This window comes from Pelophylax lessonae, assembly GCF_965119305.1.
Source record: "Pelophylax lessonae genome assembly, chromosome: 3".
Classification (NCBI taxonomy): Eukaryota; Metazoa; Chordata; class Amphibia; order Anura; family Ranidae; genus Pelophylax; species Pelophylax lessonae.
In genome coordinates, this window is record NC_138770.1 from 431,580,767 (window position 1) to 431,598,364 (window position 17,598).

Here is a 17,598-nt window from a genome sequence, read left to right on the forward strand (position 1 = left end):
CGAAAATGCGCTGTAGGAAGCTTCATACTAACAAGCCTACAATCGGCCGATCGGTCGGCGGCCGAATATTTGCGGCCGACAATCGCTACGTGTGTACTGGGCTTTAGCCTCCCAGGAGAAACCATGTATCCTGACAAAATTGCACAGCTCAATATGCTTCCAGGGAGTTGTGTTTCTTCTTTTTTCATCAGTGAAAACTGCTTCAGGGGAGAGGAGGAGTACTGGGTAATGGGAGTAGCTGGGCTATTGGAGCCTAAAGGGCCATACACACACTATAAGATTTTCTGAAGACTTTTTCCTTCAGATTTACCTTTTCTATATAGTGCAAGGGCCTGCCAGATTGCATACAAATTGAAAGTGTTAAGGTTTGATCTCATATTATATGGTTTTGGTAAGTCTAAAGGAAAAAGTCTTCAAAAAATCTTATAGTGTGTATGGCCCATTAGGGTGATTGCACAGCTCTGGGAATTCACAGCCATTGTCGAGTGTTCCCTTACATAGGGGAGCTGGAGCTGCTAAATCACATGACTGGAGAGATTTAAGAAAGGCAAGTATACAGATCTATTTTATACAGGCTATGCAGGATAGGTAGAGGGGGGGGGGGGAGAGATGTTTAGAGTTAGTCTTTACTACAATTTAAAATAGAATTATTAAAGTAGAATTCCGGGTAACCCTAACCAATCTTAAAAATACTCCCTCCCCCAAAATTTATTGCTTGCTAATTGTATATACTTACTTATTTTTAGGTCCCCTGATCACGTGATTCCCTGCGTCAGCCAGCAGCTGGCTACAGTGGACAGCAGAGCACTCGGAAGTCTCAAAAGCTTGCAAAAGCGGGTAAAGCCTGGAGCAATGACATCTACTCTACTCCTCACCTCACTCCTTCAGTCTCCTCTCGCATTACTAACTTACTAATTGACATATCAGCATAGATGTCACACCACTTCCCTTAAACTCAATCTTTCTAAAACTGAGCTCATAATATTTCCTTCTGCCTGTGCCCCCTCCCCTGAATTCTCCATCAAGGTCAACAATACTACCATCAGTACCTCCCCTCATGTCAGGGTGCCAAGTGTAATCCTGGACTCCAACCTGTCCTTTCAGCCCCAAATCCAATCACTGTCAAAAATCTTGCAGATTTCACCTCCGTAACATCTCCAAAATACGACCCTTTTTAACTGTTGAAACCACTAAGCAGCTTGTTCACTTCCTTGTTATCTCTCGCCTCACTATTGTAACTCCCTCCTCATTGGCCTACCTCTCCACAGGCTATCCCCTCTTCAGTCTATCATGAATGCCGCTGCCAGACTCATTCACCTTACCAACCATTCAGTGTCCGCCACCCCTCTCTGCCAACCCCTCCACTGACTAAAGTTCAAAACACTAACAATAACATACAAAACCAGTTACAACTCCCCCGAGCTACATCACCCAAACCATCCATTTGTAATGTTCTGGTACCTCTGGTACCCTAATTTCCACATTTCTCTCTTAATATTTTGTCCCATCTTGCTATCCAAATGGAACGCATACACCTTTAAGGGCAATGACGTCATCGCCGGGCGCCGCTATGAGCGGCTATTTCAATCGCCGGCTTTCTCTCACTCATTGCTCGTTCAAACCGCATGTTGCCTTGTCTTGTCCAATGCTGCCGGAGCTTCAAGCTATTCCCCTTGCCTGAACAAGACCGGAACCTCGCTACCGATCCAGTATCTCGCTACCGGATTACTCCATTACTCTTGGACCTTGCTACTACTAACCCATCTAGTGATAAGTACCCCGCAGGGGATTCCTTCCTCAACCTAACTTTCACTATCTACTACTGCATACTAAAGGGACTATTACTATCTAAGCTATTTCTATCATCTGCATAGATTGCTAGCTCTTGGGACTACCATCACCTATCATTGCACTAGGTTACTCTCTCTTGCATACTTCATCTGCTGTCCCCTACCACCTGTTACTATACATGATTGCTAAAACCTATCTGCATACTATCATCACCTACCACTCTCCTGAATACTACTACTAAGTGCTCACCATTCTATTGCCTGTCTCTCACCTCTATTCTATCATATACATTCTATCACTCCAGGAACATCATATTGAGTGTATGTATATTTGCATAACAGGCTGTACACAGTGATGAAGTCCTGAGAGTTGGATATGTTGTTCAACACATTCTCTACAAGACTACTGAGTGTAATAATTCTGCAGCTGCAAATCCATTCACTAACAAAAAACGCATGAGCGTTACACCATTCCACTCCTCCCAAGACCTCCTGCTTTTTAGCTCCATTGTCTCCTTCTCCCATGCTTGTCACCAAGGCCTCTCCCATTCTTTGGATCTCGCTACCCCAATCTGTCTGGCTATCTCCTACTCCATTCACTTTTGGACGATCCTTAAAAATTCAACTCTTCTGGGAAGCCTATCTTGCCTTCAGCTTATAACAGAATCTTCTGTTCAATCCTCACAGTTATTACCTTTTGTTCCACCAGCTTCTCCCTATGAGATTGTAAGCTCGCAGGAGCAGGGCCCTCCTAAGCCTCTTGTATTGTCACTGTATTGTCTCCCTTTATATTGTAAAGAGCTACGCAAACTGTTGACACTATATAAATCCTGTATACTAATATAATCAATAAAACAGGGTTGCTGGCTCACATAACCGGACCAGAACAGGCTGAAAATAGGTAGGTATACAAGCTTTCTTACACGGGTTAGTAAGCATAGGTGTTAGGAGGAGGGGGGTTTAGAAGTAGTTAGGGCTATTACAGAATTCTACTTGTGTAGGATTGTGTGTATTCTAAGTGTTAGGCTTGGTTCACAGCTTTGCGACTGCATGCTGCATGTAGGGCAGTCCATTCATTTCAATGGTCTTCCTTACCCACAGAAACACTGGGAAAGAAGTCTCCAACCCTTTTTTTTTTTTTTAACTGCACCACGCGGTTAAGAGTTAATGGCACCCCTTGGCATCTGCGTGACGGGAAAATGTGCATTTCCAACATGCAGTAATGAAAACCTAGCCTTAGGGAGGAGGTAAAAAGGTAAGCAATCTAAAGCGGTTAAGCACAGGGCATAAGGGTAAGTATGTGTGCCTAGCCTCAACATGCATCAGAATAGAGGAAAATCCTTGTATATGTTTTTTTAATGATGAATCGAAGACTAGATTCACATCTATGCATATGTGGGTGATGCGTTTTTGTGGCACGTTTTGCGTTTTTCATGTGTGTTTTTTTTTTTAAGTCACATTTTTTATTGCGTACTTCATGAAGGCAGTACATCTTACAGAAGAGGAAAAGAAATACAAAAAATTAGAGGTACATCCATTATCCCTGCAATTGTAGAACAGGATGGATCACAGCATATTTCAAATTCAAAACAATAAAAATAAGATACGGCATACCTGGCATGCAATAAAAGGTGGCATTCAGAGTAGTAGCATTTACCTAGTGGGCATGGGCATCCGCAGGTAATGGGCAGTAGGGGGGGGGGTCAAATGCCCTCCCCCTGGAATCTTAACTTCCCCTTTAAAGTGGGTGTTAAGCCACTTTATTCCATCCTGTCTGGTTTGTTTAGTAATCCTGCATGCCCCTGTGTCTGTGTTAAGCCATTCTTTACCAGTTTTTATAGTGCCAAGCGCCGCTCATGTGACCCATCGGCTCTCTCCTTTCCCCGTCTGACAGCTACCTGCCAGGGGCAGAGGATTCCTTGCTGACGTCAGTCTGGAGGGGAGGAGGAGGGAGAGGCAGCGGGTCACGTGAGCGGCGATTGGTGCTCTGAAAACTTTTTATAAAACACAGACACAGGGGCACACAGGATTATTAAAACAGACTGTAGACAGGATATGAAACTTTAAATGAAACTACAGCAGCAAGAGCGGAGGGGGCATGGCACTGACACAGGAGCAGACAGACAGGGAGAGGGGGGGGGGGGTAGGGAAAAGGAGGACAGGAGAGCTGCGGATGATGGAGACACGTAAACTGACCATGGTGTCAGGGCTTAGCAGCCATGGTATACAGTGGTCAGTTTACAGAGGGGAGGACATAGCCAGACAGGATCAGCCAGGTATTTTAGGTGATAGAAGGGGCCAAATTACACGGCAAAGCACTGTGCTGTATAACATGCTTTAAGGGAACAGGATCAATTTCTTTTTTTTTTTTTTTTTTTTTTTTTTTAGGTTTACAAATGCTTTAAAAATAAATGCTGCCATTTGCCCTTTAAAAAGAAATACTCAAAATAAGTATAATGACTAAGCCCCTCCCCTTCATGACATTGTTGAAAAGAGGCGGGCATGGGTGACCCCCCCAGAAAAAAGTTCTGCGGACGCCCATGCTGGTGGGCCGAATCCCCCTAATAAATCAACTCAGCAAAGACATATGTGCACAAGTCATGAGATTATGCTACCTCTTGAGCAAAGTTTTGCCTGTGTGCTTTTAAGTTTATCTTAAAGTCCAGGCAAAAACAAACTCTAAACCTGCTCTGTGCCACATTCTAAACCTAATCTATCTAACCATGTAAAGCATTTTTACTTACCTATGCTGCAGCCTATCCGGTCCAGTCTCCAACTGTGGAAACTGTGTGCAGGAGAGGACCGTCAACGGCTGTGAAATGGCTGGGAAGTGACGTCACTCATAGGCTTACTGTAAGGCTTCTTTCACACGGCCGCTCCGGATTTCTTCTCCGCTCTGGTGCTTTTTTTTTTTTTTTTCACGGAGCGGATGACATTTGTGTCATCCGCTCCGTGTGTCCTCATATCATCCCATCCGTTTGCGGATGATATGCGGACCTAATGTAAGTCTATGGCATTCCGATTTTCCTTCCTTTCCGTTTTTTGAACGGATGAAAAAATAGGGTTCTGTTCCGTTCCAAAAAATGGAACAGAACTGAAAGGAGGCAAATCGGATGTCAGCGGATGGTATTCCGCTGACATCCGCAATGCTATTGACTTACATTATGTCCGCAAATCATCCCCAAAAAAATAGGATGATTTGCAGACAAGCGGAGCGGCCGTGTGAAAGAGCCCTAAGGCTTCTGTTGTCAGCTGCCTCTCCTGCACCCATCTCCACACTGAAGCCACTGACAGCTGATGCTGATCCTGGGACCAGACCGGATCAGCTGCAGATTAGGCAAGTACAGTGATTTTTGCTTTACAGGGTTAGATAGGTTAGGTAGGTTTAGAATGTGGCAGAGAGCAGGTTTAGAGTTAGTTCGGTTTACCTGAACTTACACTTTAAGACAGAACTTAAAGCAAAAGAAAAAACCAGCAACAAAAAATCAAATTAAATTGAGAGCGCTTCCATGGTCTCCCTCTGTATATTGTTCTCTGCCATGTGTCAAGTAGAATGGCCTATGGTATAGGCATTAAAACTTAATAGATAGAGAAATTAAATGCGTTTTTGATGCAATTCCATTAAGGTCTATGGACTCAAAAATGCACCGTGGTGCATGTAAAAAAAAGTCCCTGCACCTTTCCAAAAAAGGCATTGCGGGAAACTGCACAGATGTGAACAGGACACATTGGAAATAAGGTTAAATGGATGGTAGTGTGTTTCTGTGGATCTGTAAACACGCAAAAAAAAAAAAAAAAAAGAAAAACGCATAGATGTGAACCTAGCCTTCGATTGACCTAAGGGCCAGTTCACACTAGAACGCGGTGCAGGAAACCTGCGTTCTGTGCGCATTTCCCTCACAGCATTCAAAACACAATCTGCAGTGGGTGTCAATAATTGACACCCAAAAAGCAGGGAGCAAACACGGTGCGTTTGCCTGCATCAGATCGCATGGTACAAAAGTACAATCTGATGTGGTTGCAGTGCAGTAAATTTTAAAACGTAGTGCATGCACTTCTTTTGGTGCGGTGTGATTTCAGCCCATTCATTTTGAATAGGCTGAAATCGCACCGCACAGAACTGCACATGAATTGTACAGGAACGCGCAGCGTGTTCCTGTGCGATTCCCGGTGTGAACTGCCCCTAAAACAAATATTTCATTAAATTAAGATACACTGTACATACATTCATTTTCCAAACACTGACATGAGACACGTGCCTGGGTCCTAAGTGATTATAGTAAACATTATAGCCAGCTGGAGTTACCTAACCATCCACACTTACCTTACAAACTTCCTTCCTATACTCAGGGGGCCATTCTCCTATCCATCAAAGCCAAGCAAAGTTTAACACTGTGCACAGAAAACTCCTTGATCTTCATATCCCCCACACCAGCTCCAAGTAAAGCACACAAGTAACATTCATGAACATAAAGAGTGAAGAAAAGAGAAAATAATACACATTGTCGAAGAGATTTACACATTCTCTCCTCGGTTATCAAACACCAGGGCCCTCAGATACACAAGACATCCGTTTTGTAAGAAAGTGTCCAATCAGTTGTAAAATGACCTGTCTCCTGTGATTTTGCAGCTCCTATTTCTTCTTCCCCAGCTGAGATTGTGAAGTGAGAGCTCTAGCTCCTACACAGGGCTGTCCTGTGTGTTTAGACTCGCCCTCCCCTAATCACCAGGGGCTGGATGAAGCACATTCTTACACAATTCGCTCACTGTCCTCCGATTCCTACCATTTTCTATGTGTCATGCTCCTATACTAAGAAAACATTGGCCCTTAAGAGCCCGTATCATCACCCCATGCATGTTAAACATGATAAGTGAATGTACTCACCACATACTGATGATAGAAAAAAGGAGACGGGTTTAGGCCTCATTTTTAAGGGCACAGAGGGCCTGTACGGCATGAAGACACACGGCCAGGAGCTACAGGTGTTTGCATACAACTGGCGAGGGAAGATATGGCACTTTTCCACTGCAAGTACCGGCTAGTACCGTCTCGGCTCTACTCGGCCCTGCTTGGCCCGGTTTGCTTTTCCACTGCTGGTACCGCATGGTATAGGGTCGGAACGGTACGGTATAGGTTTGCTTTTCCACTAAAGTAGTACTAAGTTAAGTGGGTGGGATAACAACGGGTGGGTGGGATTCTCTGACCAATCAGTGGCTAGTAGTGACTGCATGCAAAGGATTGTGGGATATGGTACCAGTTTGGTACCTGTTGGAACCACAATCGAGTAGGTACTGTTTTTTCAGAGCCGTACCGTACCGTTCGGTTCCATGCAGTGGAAAAGCAAACCTATACCGTACCGTACCGTACCGTACCGTGGAAAAGCACAAAAGGGTGCCGAACCGTTACGGTTCCATGCAGTGGAAAAGCTCCTTTAGACAAAGGTAGTCACATACCGATGTTAAAGCGGTATCGATTTATCGATAATCGATTTTGGGCCATCCGCTTGCTTTTGGTCACCTGATAAAGAAATGGATAGTTACGATTTTTTTTTTGTTTACTTACCTTGTTATTTAAGAAAAATATACTTACCTTTCTTCCACTTCCTCCCTCGGCGGCCGCGGCCCGCGCCGTCACTTCCTCTTTGCATTTGGCGCTTTTCCACTGCATGGAACCATACCGGTTCGGCACGCTTTTGTGCTTTTCCACTGCGGTACCGCATGGTATAGGGCCGGAACGGTTCGGTACGGTACGGTATAGGTTTGCTTTTCCACTGCATGGAACCGAACGGTACGGTACGGCTCTGAAAAAACAGTACCTACCCGATTGTGGTTCCAACAGGTACCAAACTGCTACCATATCCCACAATCCTTTGCATGCAGTCACTACTAGCCACTGATTGGTCAGAGAATCACACCCACCCGTTGTTATCCCACCCACTTAACTTTAGTACTACTTTAGTGGAAAAGCAAACCTATACCGTACCGTACCGAACCGTTCTGACACTATACCATGCGGTACCGCAGTGGAAAAGCAAACCGGGCCAAGCAGGGCCGAGTAGAGCCGAGCCGGTACTAGCCGGTACTTGCAGTGGAAAAGTGCCAATTGATTCCTGGGAGCTGAATGTCATCGCTCCCAGGAATCAATGCGCCTGCACCGGCCCCGCTCGTCACTTCCGGCGCGGCGCCTCATTCCCTGCTAAACAGCTTCTGGGCATGCCCAGAAGCTGTGGAGGGATGACGGGCCCGCACCGGAAGTGACGAGAGGGGCCGGTGCGGGGCATTCTGGAAGAAGAGGACACGGAAGAGGACGCAGAAGAGGACGCGCTGGTTTCAGCTGCCCACATCCGAGATAGCAGCGCTGGAGAAGAAGTTTTCAAGGTAAGTGCCCAGAAGCTGTGGAGGGATGACGGGCCCGCACCGGAAGTGACGAGAGGGGCCGGTGCGGGGCATTCTGGAAGAAGAGGACACGGAAGAGGACGCAGAAGAGGACGCGCTGGTTTCAGCTGCCCACATCCGAGATAGCAGCGCTGGAGAAGAAGTTTTCAAGGTAAGTATTTCTTCTAAAAGGTAAATGCCACCCGGACAGTACAGAGGCTATCCATTGTGGAATGTACTAGCCCTGACTGTCCCGGGGGTATTTTTATTGAAAAAACTTTTTCGTGGCCGGAACTCTGCTTTAAAAAAAGGAATGGGGTTAGGGTTCTGTCAGGAAAAGGTGTGTGTAATACATTTCCTGCAACCACAAACCGTAAGAGCCATACGTGCATCAGCATGAGTATGCTGATATGCATGCACATGTATGCTGACATTTTGGCTCCTAGTGGACCATTTAAGGCTGTACAAGGGTTCAGAAGATTGCTGAGTCAGTGTTCATCAGCTTCTGTGATCTGATCCCACGCTTACTTCTGTGTTTGACCTGGCTTCGTTTAACTCCATTTGCTCCTGATATTATGGTGCTGACCTCAGCTTGTGACCCAACTTTCTCTTCTGTCTGCTGATCTGGTACCTGCACTGCCAGCCTGATACTGACCTTGGCCTGGCACCGACTCTGCTTCTGTCTCCTGCCCGGTTGTTGCCAACTCCTGCCTGCCTGACTACACTGCAAGCATGTGCCTGGGCACACCCTGATCATCCCATGCGCACTAGCATTAGCGCTCTGTTTGCCAGCAGGAAGATGGGAAAGATCTCCCCCTTACTGGCTCTGCCAAGGGAGAAGTGTTTACGCACTTTTCTTTCAGAGTCTATTTACACTACTGCGACTTGTCAGGCGACTGGTCAGCCTGACAAGTCGCGGTCCATTGTGTGCTACGGGAACCGTTCTAATAGGAGCGACTCAAGCCTGTACTACTTCAGGGCGACATCGGAGCAACTTGCATAGACATTCATTATATGAAGTCTGTGCAAGTCGCGCCGAAGTCGCGGTGCACGTGACTTCACAGGTCGCCCCCGAAGTCGTACCGCGTTAGTGTGAACCGGCACTCACTGTGCTGGCAAGAAGATCAATGTGCCAGGGTCATAAATATGTAGACACAAACACGTGTGTTTGAGCTTTAGGTTGCACACTGTAATGCAATAGGCTATGCATACCTATGACTGCAAGATCCTACATCTACCAGCTTTGGGTCTAGCTGCTGTACAGATTCCCGTTGTGTACTCTATACAGACCTGGGCTACCCAGAGCATCTTCTGGCCAGGATCTCCTACAGGCACCCATGCCACTCTTTGCCCTGTTACACCCTGTCACAAACTACAGGTGAAATAAGAGGTCTAAGTGAGCCCTCTCCTTAATTTCGGCCCGGCCAGGTACATGACCGGTTTATTCACAGGGTTAGGTTCTTCTGTTCCCTTGTAGAGCCTTAAATAGTCCACTAGGGGCCAAAATGAGTATCAGCATACTTTTGCTGACGCAATGGTGTTTGTGTACAGCCACCTGCACAAATGACAGGTTGCGTAACCTTGTCACCACACATTCGAGGATTTGCATGTGTCCAGGGATGGATGAGCAGGATGTCTGCATCCAGGGCCACTCCTCCATCACTGTAGGTATGGATAAGCAGGATTTCTGCAGCCAGGGCCACTCATCCATCACTGTAGGTATGCAGGTATGTGATTACACGCATATAGATGCAGCCTATCATTTATTTTTACAGGAGGTTGTAAGCAAATATTTGTCGCACCTTGGCACTTCCCATCCATAAAAACATCTCCACTTCACCCTGTATGGGCCCTATTAACCTGAGTGGAGCACCTATGGGTTGTAGTTGTTTTTTTGTTTTTTTTTTTTGGGGGGGGGGGGCAGTTTATCCTTACATACAATGGCATACAGAGAACCATTATGCGACAGACCCAAATGAAACTCTTCCTTAACATACAGTATAGTATGCTTTTTTGCATGCAGCCCACCTTTAAGAAGAAACTCGTTAACATAGTCAGTGACTACTTAGCAACCAGCAACTATTGTACAGTATAAATAGTGCAATGCTTAGAAGTATGTAATGTACTTAGAGTGCAGTGGTCAGGAGTATGTCAGATACAGCTCAATGTACAGAGTGCGGTGATCAGAAGTACAGCCATAGTTCAATACAGCTTCTACCAGTACAGATCTCTCCCAGTACATCTTTCCCCTCGTGGGGCTCTTCCCCATAATAGCTCTCGCCCCAGTATACAGTAGCTCTTCACCAGTACAGAGCTCCCCCAGTACACCTCTCCCTAGTACAGAGTTCCCCAGTGACTGTTCCCAGTACAGAGCTCCCACTAGTACAAGTCTCCCCGAATAAAGATTTCCCCTCATGGAGCTCTTCCACACTACAGCTCACCCCCAGTACAGATCCCCCTCTAGTACAGACCTCCCCCAGTACAGATCCCCCACTAGCACAGATCTCCCCAGTATAGCTCTCCCCAATATCTATCTCCCCCAGTAAACCCACCCCGAGCAGAGCTCTCCAAAATAAAGCTCTACTGGGTTCAGATCTCTACAGTACAGCTCTCCTTTAGTACAGATTCCCCTCTCCCCAGTACAGCTCTCCCCAATACAGATCCCCCACTAGCACAAATCCCCCCCCCCAGTTGAGATCTCCTCAAGTAACGATCTACCCAGTACAGATCCCCCCCTCAGTGGCGTCACTAGGGTGGGGCCAGAGGGGGCCATGGCCCCCCAAAATAAGTCTGGGCCCCCCATGTGCCCCCCCTAATTAATTATGTGCACAACACAGTCATGGATTATCATTGTCTCGCGCCGCGCCGCGCACACAACACACAGACTCACACAGACCGGCGGGCGCGGGCGGGGCTGGGCAGCGCCCCGGCGGGCAGAGGGGGGCGTGCACAGTGGATCGACCAAGCACCAGCCCGCCCCAGGCTGGCCGAAAGCGCGCGCACGCCCAGGGGAGACTGGGGCCGCTTTAAGCATTGGGGCCGGTGTTCCGTGAAAACGCTGCTCAGCTGTTTCAGACAGGAAATGACGAGGGTATGGTTTCTTCACGGGGTATGGTTTTTTAACGTTACACCGGCCGCAATTATTGCCGCTGCAGCCCCCCGCTGCGCTCCAGAGTGACGGTGCGGTCCGATATACCCTACGTCAGCCGATGTGCGCGGCATGACGTCACATCCGGCGGGGGCGGCTGCGCGGCGGTGGATCAACTAACTGACTCGAATCCAAGACTGTCACGGCGCCGATCCATCATCCCTCCCACACAGCGAGTCGCGCAAGCAGCAGCATGGTCGCCAGTGAGGAGGTGGGTCACACACACACACTGAGACTCGTACCCGGCCTAGTCTTTGACACTTTGGCAACATTTCAAAAGATATGGGAGCGATGGATTGTGTCCTATCATCCTCCTCCTTCCTTCCATAGAGACTCCCTGACCATGTAACTTTTTATTGAGTGATATAGACCCCTGGCACTATACCATACCAATGGCTCTTCTATTTGGACAATATTTGTTTAGCTGAGATGTTTACCTTTTAACTATAGCTAGTGCAAATACTGTACCCCCTTTTGACTTGGTATTGGCCTCATGTAACCTGCTACACAGCAACACTTTTGGAAGAGGAGGGGCAGTGCTAGGAGTCAATCGGGTATACTGTAGTGCACTGCATATGAGCTGAAAAGGAACATTCTGATAGATGGATGACTCCAAACTGTGCTGCTGCTATGGCTCCACTGTCCATTCACAGGTTGGGGACGGGCTGGTGACCAGAATCAGGACAGCAACCTAGCTCTGAGGCCTGGTTGGGCTGTGAAAATTTCAGGGCTGGGTGAAAAGAAATGCAAATCCAATGTTTTCCAGCTTACATAAATTAAGAAATTCAATCATATATAATGGACTTTTCTGGAGGCAGGAATCCTGTGATCAAACACTTAAGAAATGAACTGTTCCAGCCCCACTTCAATAAAGACCCCATGGAAATGCTACTTCTTAAACAACCAGACAGTATTGTGCACTCTCTGTTTAAGATAACGACATTAATCTTCACTGCATGGATGTCATGGATGAGGACCAATGATAAAAGGATAGCTATACTGAATGGTAGAATGGCTTTGCTTGAGAAGGTGTGATCCCATGGATCCATCACTACCTACTTCCAGACTTTCACCTCCATCTCCTAAACCTCTAAACCTATGAGATCAGCCATTCTCAACCAGGGTTCCTCTAGACACCAGGCAAGTCACACACACACACACACACACACACACACATTCCCAGAGTTCCTGGGGTCCCCCTGGATTGCTCCACCTTCACCACTTTTAACCAGAATTTTCTTTTTTATATATATATAAGCCCAATGTGCTTTCATATCTGTCTTATCTATAATACACTCTTCACATGTGCTTTAAAATGCATGGTTTTCCCTTTTATGAACAAAAAAATGGCATTATGCTGTTAGGCCAGTATAATAATACTATGGGGCTGGTATGAAATTATTTCCAGGGCTGGTTTTCATTCCCAGTCCTGCCCTGCGCGCGCCGCCGCGGTGTTGTCAGAAGTCTGTCGGGGAGTTGGGGTCGGGACCGGGACACTGGCATCTGGCAGCAGCAAGCATATGCCAGTCCAGCCAGTGAGCCAGCAACAAGCCAAGCAGCAAGCAAGCGCCAGAGTGGCGGACTCTGAGGAGCCGAGCCAGCCACCAGCCCAGGACACAAGGAGCAGCAGCCGCAGGCTGGGCGGCATCATAGAAGTGGCAGCCTCAGCCAGTGGGAGGTGAGTCACTGGAGCAGTGAGTCCACTCACTGCCCATGCATTATACCACCCTCACACCCTGACCCAACAATTGTCAATGTGGACAGTGCTTGACATGCGGAGCTGACAGAATTTTACAACTGAACAATGCTGTAAAATTCTGTCAGCATGTCAGGCCACATTGTCATTTTCAGGGGTATGAGGGTGGTATGAGATTTAAATGTGCAATGGACTCACATTGAGTTCACTGCACATTTGCATCTCATACCACCCTCACACCCCTGTAAATGACAATGTGGGCTGACATGCTGACCAAATTTATTTTACAGCTGAGCTGAACTGCTCCACTAGTGCCACCTCTAAAACCGATGTCCCCGAGCCTGCTCCTTGTGTGCTGGCTCGCTGTGTCTGGTTCCATTGCTGCGTACTGCTGCCTCGCCTTACAGGTGACTCCGCTAATGCTGTCCGCATGCTCTGGGCCTTCAAATATATAAACATGAAATATTCGTGACTGATGCCAATTGTCAGGAATATTTCATGTTTATGTCTTTATTTGGCCATTTTTTCACGAATGTTTTATGTTTTATGCTATTGAAGGCCCAGAGTGTGTGGACAACATGAGTGGAGTCACTGGTAAGGCGAGGCAGCAGAGGAGCCAGACACAGCCAGCACGCAAGGAGCAGGCCTGGGGACATCGGTTTTAGAGGTGGCAGGTAAGTGGAGCAGTGAGTCCACTGCACATTTCCTTTCTCGTACCGCCCTCACGCCCCTGAAAATGACAATGTGGACTGATCCGCTGACAGAACTTTACAGTTGAACATGGCAAACATGTATAATACATGTCCGTAAGTTTGCTATGTCCAGCTGTAAAATTCTATCTGTGTGTCAGTCCACATTGTCATTTATCTATTCTAGATAGATAGATAGAAAATAGTGTATGTATGTATGTATGTATGTGTATATATATATATATATATCATATAAAAATTGCGTTGTAGTTGGCCCCCCTACTTTTGTCCCTGTCCCCCCATGTGCCCCCCCTAAATATAAAAGCTGGAGACGCCACTGCCCCCCCTGTACAACTCCCTCCAGCATAGCCCCCCCCCCCTCAGTAAAGCTCTCCCCACTACAGATCACCCTCAATACAGCTCCGCCCCAATACATATTGCCCCTAGTACAGATTTCACCAGTACATATAATTTCCAGTACAGCTGTCCTCCAGTACAAATCTTCCCCAGTACAGTTTTCCCTCAGTACAGATCTCTCCCAGTGCAGGGTTACCATTTTAACATTGTGGGGGGAAATACAAGGGGCACTGTGTTTTTGAGGAGGAGTGATGGCTGTATATAAGCTTGGAATGTTAGGGCCACAAAAAAATAGGGAAGTGGCCCCAGGATCATCACCCCTGTCACCCATTTGTTTTAAATGATTATATTCCCATAGGGCTATGGTGACTGTAAAGTATGTGTCTGGAGCTGCTTTGCTGGTTCTTTATAGTTTGTGTTTCAAGTTACAAGCTGCCTGCTTGTAGGTGGGATGTGCAGCCCAGTGCAATGCAAGAACTTGTATTAAAATATTGCAGAGACAGTTCCCAAATAACAAATTGGAAAAGCAGACCAGCCAGGAACATTCACAGTTCAAACAGCATGTAGAGAGCAGAATTCAGCCAAACTGACAGCCTCTTTAGAGAGGGGCAAAATGTGGCCTGGCCATCTTGTACCCTAGCAGGCAGATTTCCAAAGAAGTTGCGAGCCCTAAGTTTTCCCTGCTCGTCAGGAACCTTTCCCTGTCCCTAGCTCTATTGTTATCAGACAGGGTACCAGTCCCTACTCTACCAACTCACAAAGTGTGCGCCAAAGCTAGAAGCCAGGGCCCTAAAAAGTCTCTGCCTGACCCAAGATGGCTGCTAGAGTCACATTAGGTGGCAGAACACAATTGGAGAGTTTCCCCAGTGACCCAGGAAACCATAGAAAAACCCTGTTCTCTATGACTTTCTCTCCAACTGCAGTGTCACTAGTATAGCACTGCCCCCTAGAGGGCTGCTGAGAATTGCATTTTCTGGATTCCCCTGGGTTAAACCGTAGCAACAGTCTGTAGGAACTTAACCACTTACCGCATACTAACGTAGGTCTACGTCGGTAAACTTTGCGGTAGTGTACCGGGATGATGCCTCTAGCTAGAGGCACCATCCTGGTACCGTGGTTTAGAGCCGACGGTTGGCTTTCCGTCGGTACTGACCGATGCGGCTCGGGAGCCGCTCGATCGGTACCCGGGGGGCGGGAGGGGACGTCCCCCCCCTCCCGCCGCCTTCCGTGGCTTTGCCCGGGGCTCCCGTTCCACCGGGAGCCCCGAGCACCCAGCCGGCACGTCCGCCGGCTGGATGGAGTCCCGATGAATGCCGGAAACGGCATCGATCGGGTCTCCGATGACGTAACCCGGAGGCGGCGTCCATGACGTCACTTCCGGGTTACTGTGCTGCAAAAGGCGGCAAATTTGAAAAACGGCTGTATGCAAAAATGCCGTTAAAGGAAAATAGGGGAGGGGTCTAGGGTCTTTTAGACCCTCGATCCCTCCATAAAGTGTACCTGTCACTACATATTGGTGTCACAAGGGATGTTTACATTGCTTGTGACAGCAATAAAAGTGATCAGATTTTTTTTTTTTTTTTAAAACTTTAATAAAGTTAAAAAATAAATAAAATAAATGGGAAAAAAAAAAAAAAATTTAGCCGCCCCCGTCACCGTTAGCTCGCGCACAAAAAAAAACGTATACGGAAGTCGAGCCGCAAATGAAATCGCTGTTCAAACCACACATGTGAGGTATCGCCGCGATCGCCAGAGCGTGAGCAATAATTTTAAAAAAAGAGCTACACTCTAACTCAAAACTGGTAACCGTTAAATAAATTTAAAGCGTCGCAGATTGAGATCTCTATTGACCGTAGTTTGTCGCGATCCCACGGGGGGGCGCAATTTTAAACCGTAACATGTTGGGTGTCTATTTACTCGGCGTGACATGTTCTTTCACAATATACAAAAAAAATGGGCTAACTTTACTGTTTAGTATTTTTTAAAATTAGTGAAATGTGATTTTTCAAAAATTTTCAAAAAAAATGGCGCTTTAAAGACCGCTGCGCAAATACCGCGTGATAAAAAATATTACAATGACCGACATTTTATTCTCCAGAGTCTTTGCAAAAAAAATATATATAATGTTTGGGGGTTCTAAGTAGTTTTCTAGGAAAAAATACTGATTTAAACTTGTAAACAAAAAGTGTCCGAAATAGGGCTGGGGCTTAAGTGGTTTAGACACTTGGCTCAGACAATGAACAGTCCAGGGGATTTGGTTTTTGTGTTTTATTTTAGAACTGGGATGGGAGAAGGGATGAGTGGGATACTCCAACTATGATCTATGCACAAATCTTGAGGACAACTGACTGTAGTGTGTGCGGCAAGGCCGCTGCTTCAACTTGCCACTGTAGTGAAGATAATGAATATGATCCTGAATTGGTTCCTCTTCAGGGTCCTAACTTGGCACCCCCTTTCTTACTCTCTGTGCGTGCTAGCCCCTGTCCACTGACTCTCCACTGGAGTGGTCCCATTCCTGAGCAGACCCCTGGCAAGCTTCCTGGTACTCACGAACACTGTTTTTCCCAAGGTTGCTTTGCCTTCCGCTCCACTTGTCAGTACCCTTGACCTAATGGCTCAGCACCACACTTCTGGCTCACTAGGCCGACCACCTGTGTCCACAGTGTCAGCAGTTACCCCAGGACTGTCATTTGGATTATCCTCAACCTTCCTTGTGAATCTTTTGACCTGCTCCCCCCGCCCACCATGCCATTTGCTCTGTTTTAACCTCATCACTGTCAAACATAATGGAGTACTGCTGCCGTCTTTGTGGGTTGATAATGATTTGTAAACTGTAATTTGGGTGGTATAAGATATTGCTGCTTTAATCTTGAAGACTAAGCATGTTGGTCTGTTAATGTTCTGTTAATGGTTAACAGCGGTTCTGTTTGGTAATAAAGGCTAAAGTTTATTTCATGGTTAAAATTTATTAATAATTAATGATCATTTGATACCAATAAAACTGCAATTTATGCTGCATGTTTAACTTATTATTTAGGTATGATGTAATGGTATGATGGGTGTTAGGGGGGTGTTCAATGTCATGTCACAGAGATACAGTAAGTTTGTAGGCAGGTAGATATTTACACTGCTCCGGCTGGGAAGGTTAATGTTAATTGTGTTTCCTGGTTCTTTTCCTGGTAAGCTTTCTTAAAACACACGCACCGATTGTTGGCCGCGAATTTTTGGCCAATGTCCAATCGGCCGATTGTCGGCTTGTTAGTATGATGCTTCCGACAACCGACTGCGACTTTTTGGCCGAACAAAATCTGGTGTGCATGCTATAAAATTTTTATTGGCCGTCACCAGAACGGCCGAATGTTCTTCAGTCAGTACAGATTTCGGCAGACAAAAATGTGATGAGCAAGACTGGGCATGCTCAGAGAAGAAAAAACACACGAAAAGTAAACCAGAACATGGCATCACTTCTGCAGTTGGTTGTTGTTGGCCGAGAAAATTTGTGTGCAGCCTAGAGCACATTTCAACCAACACAACAACACTGGA

The 17,598-nt window shown here is 46.6% G+C and overlaps 1 protein-coding gene across 1 annotated transcript in view; it reads right to left on the reverse strand.

Moving 5' to 3' along the window:
- The window catches only part of SLC18B1 (solute carrier family 18 member B1), a gene marked incomplete at its 3' end in the record, with an annotated part of 87,062 nt that extends 80,579 nt beyond the window's left edge, over positions 1-6,483 (reverse strand). The window contains exon 1 of the mRNA XM_082250915.1: positions 6,400-6,483. The remainder of the gene's footprint in view (positions 1-6,399) is intronic.
- Between the last annotated feature and the right edge of the window lie 11,115 nt (positions 6,484-17,598).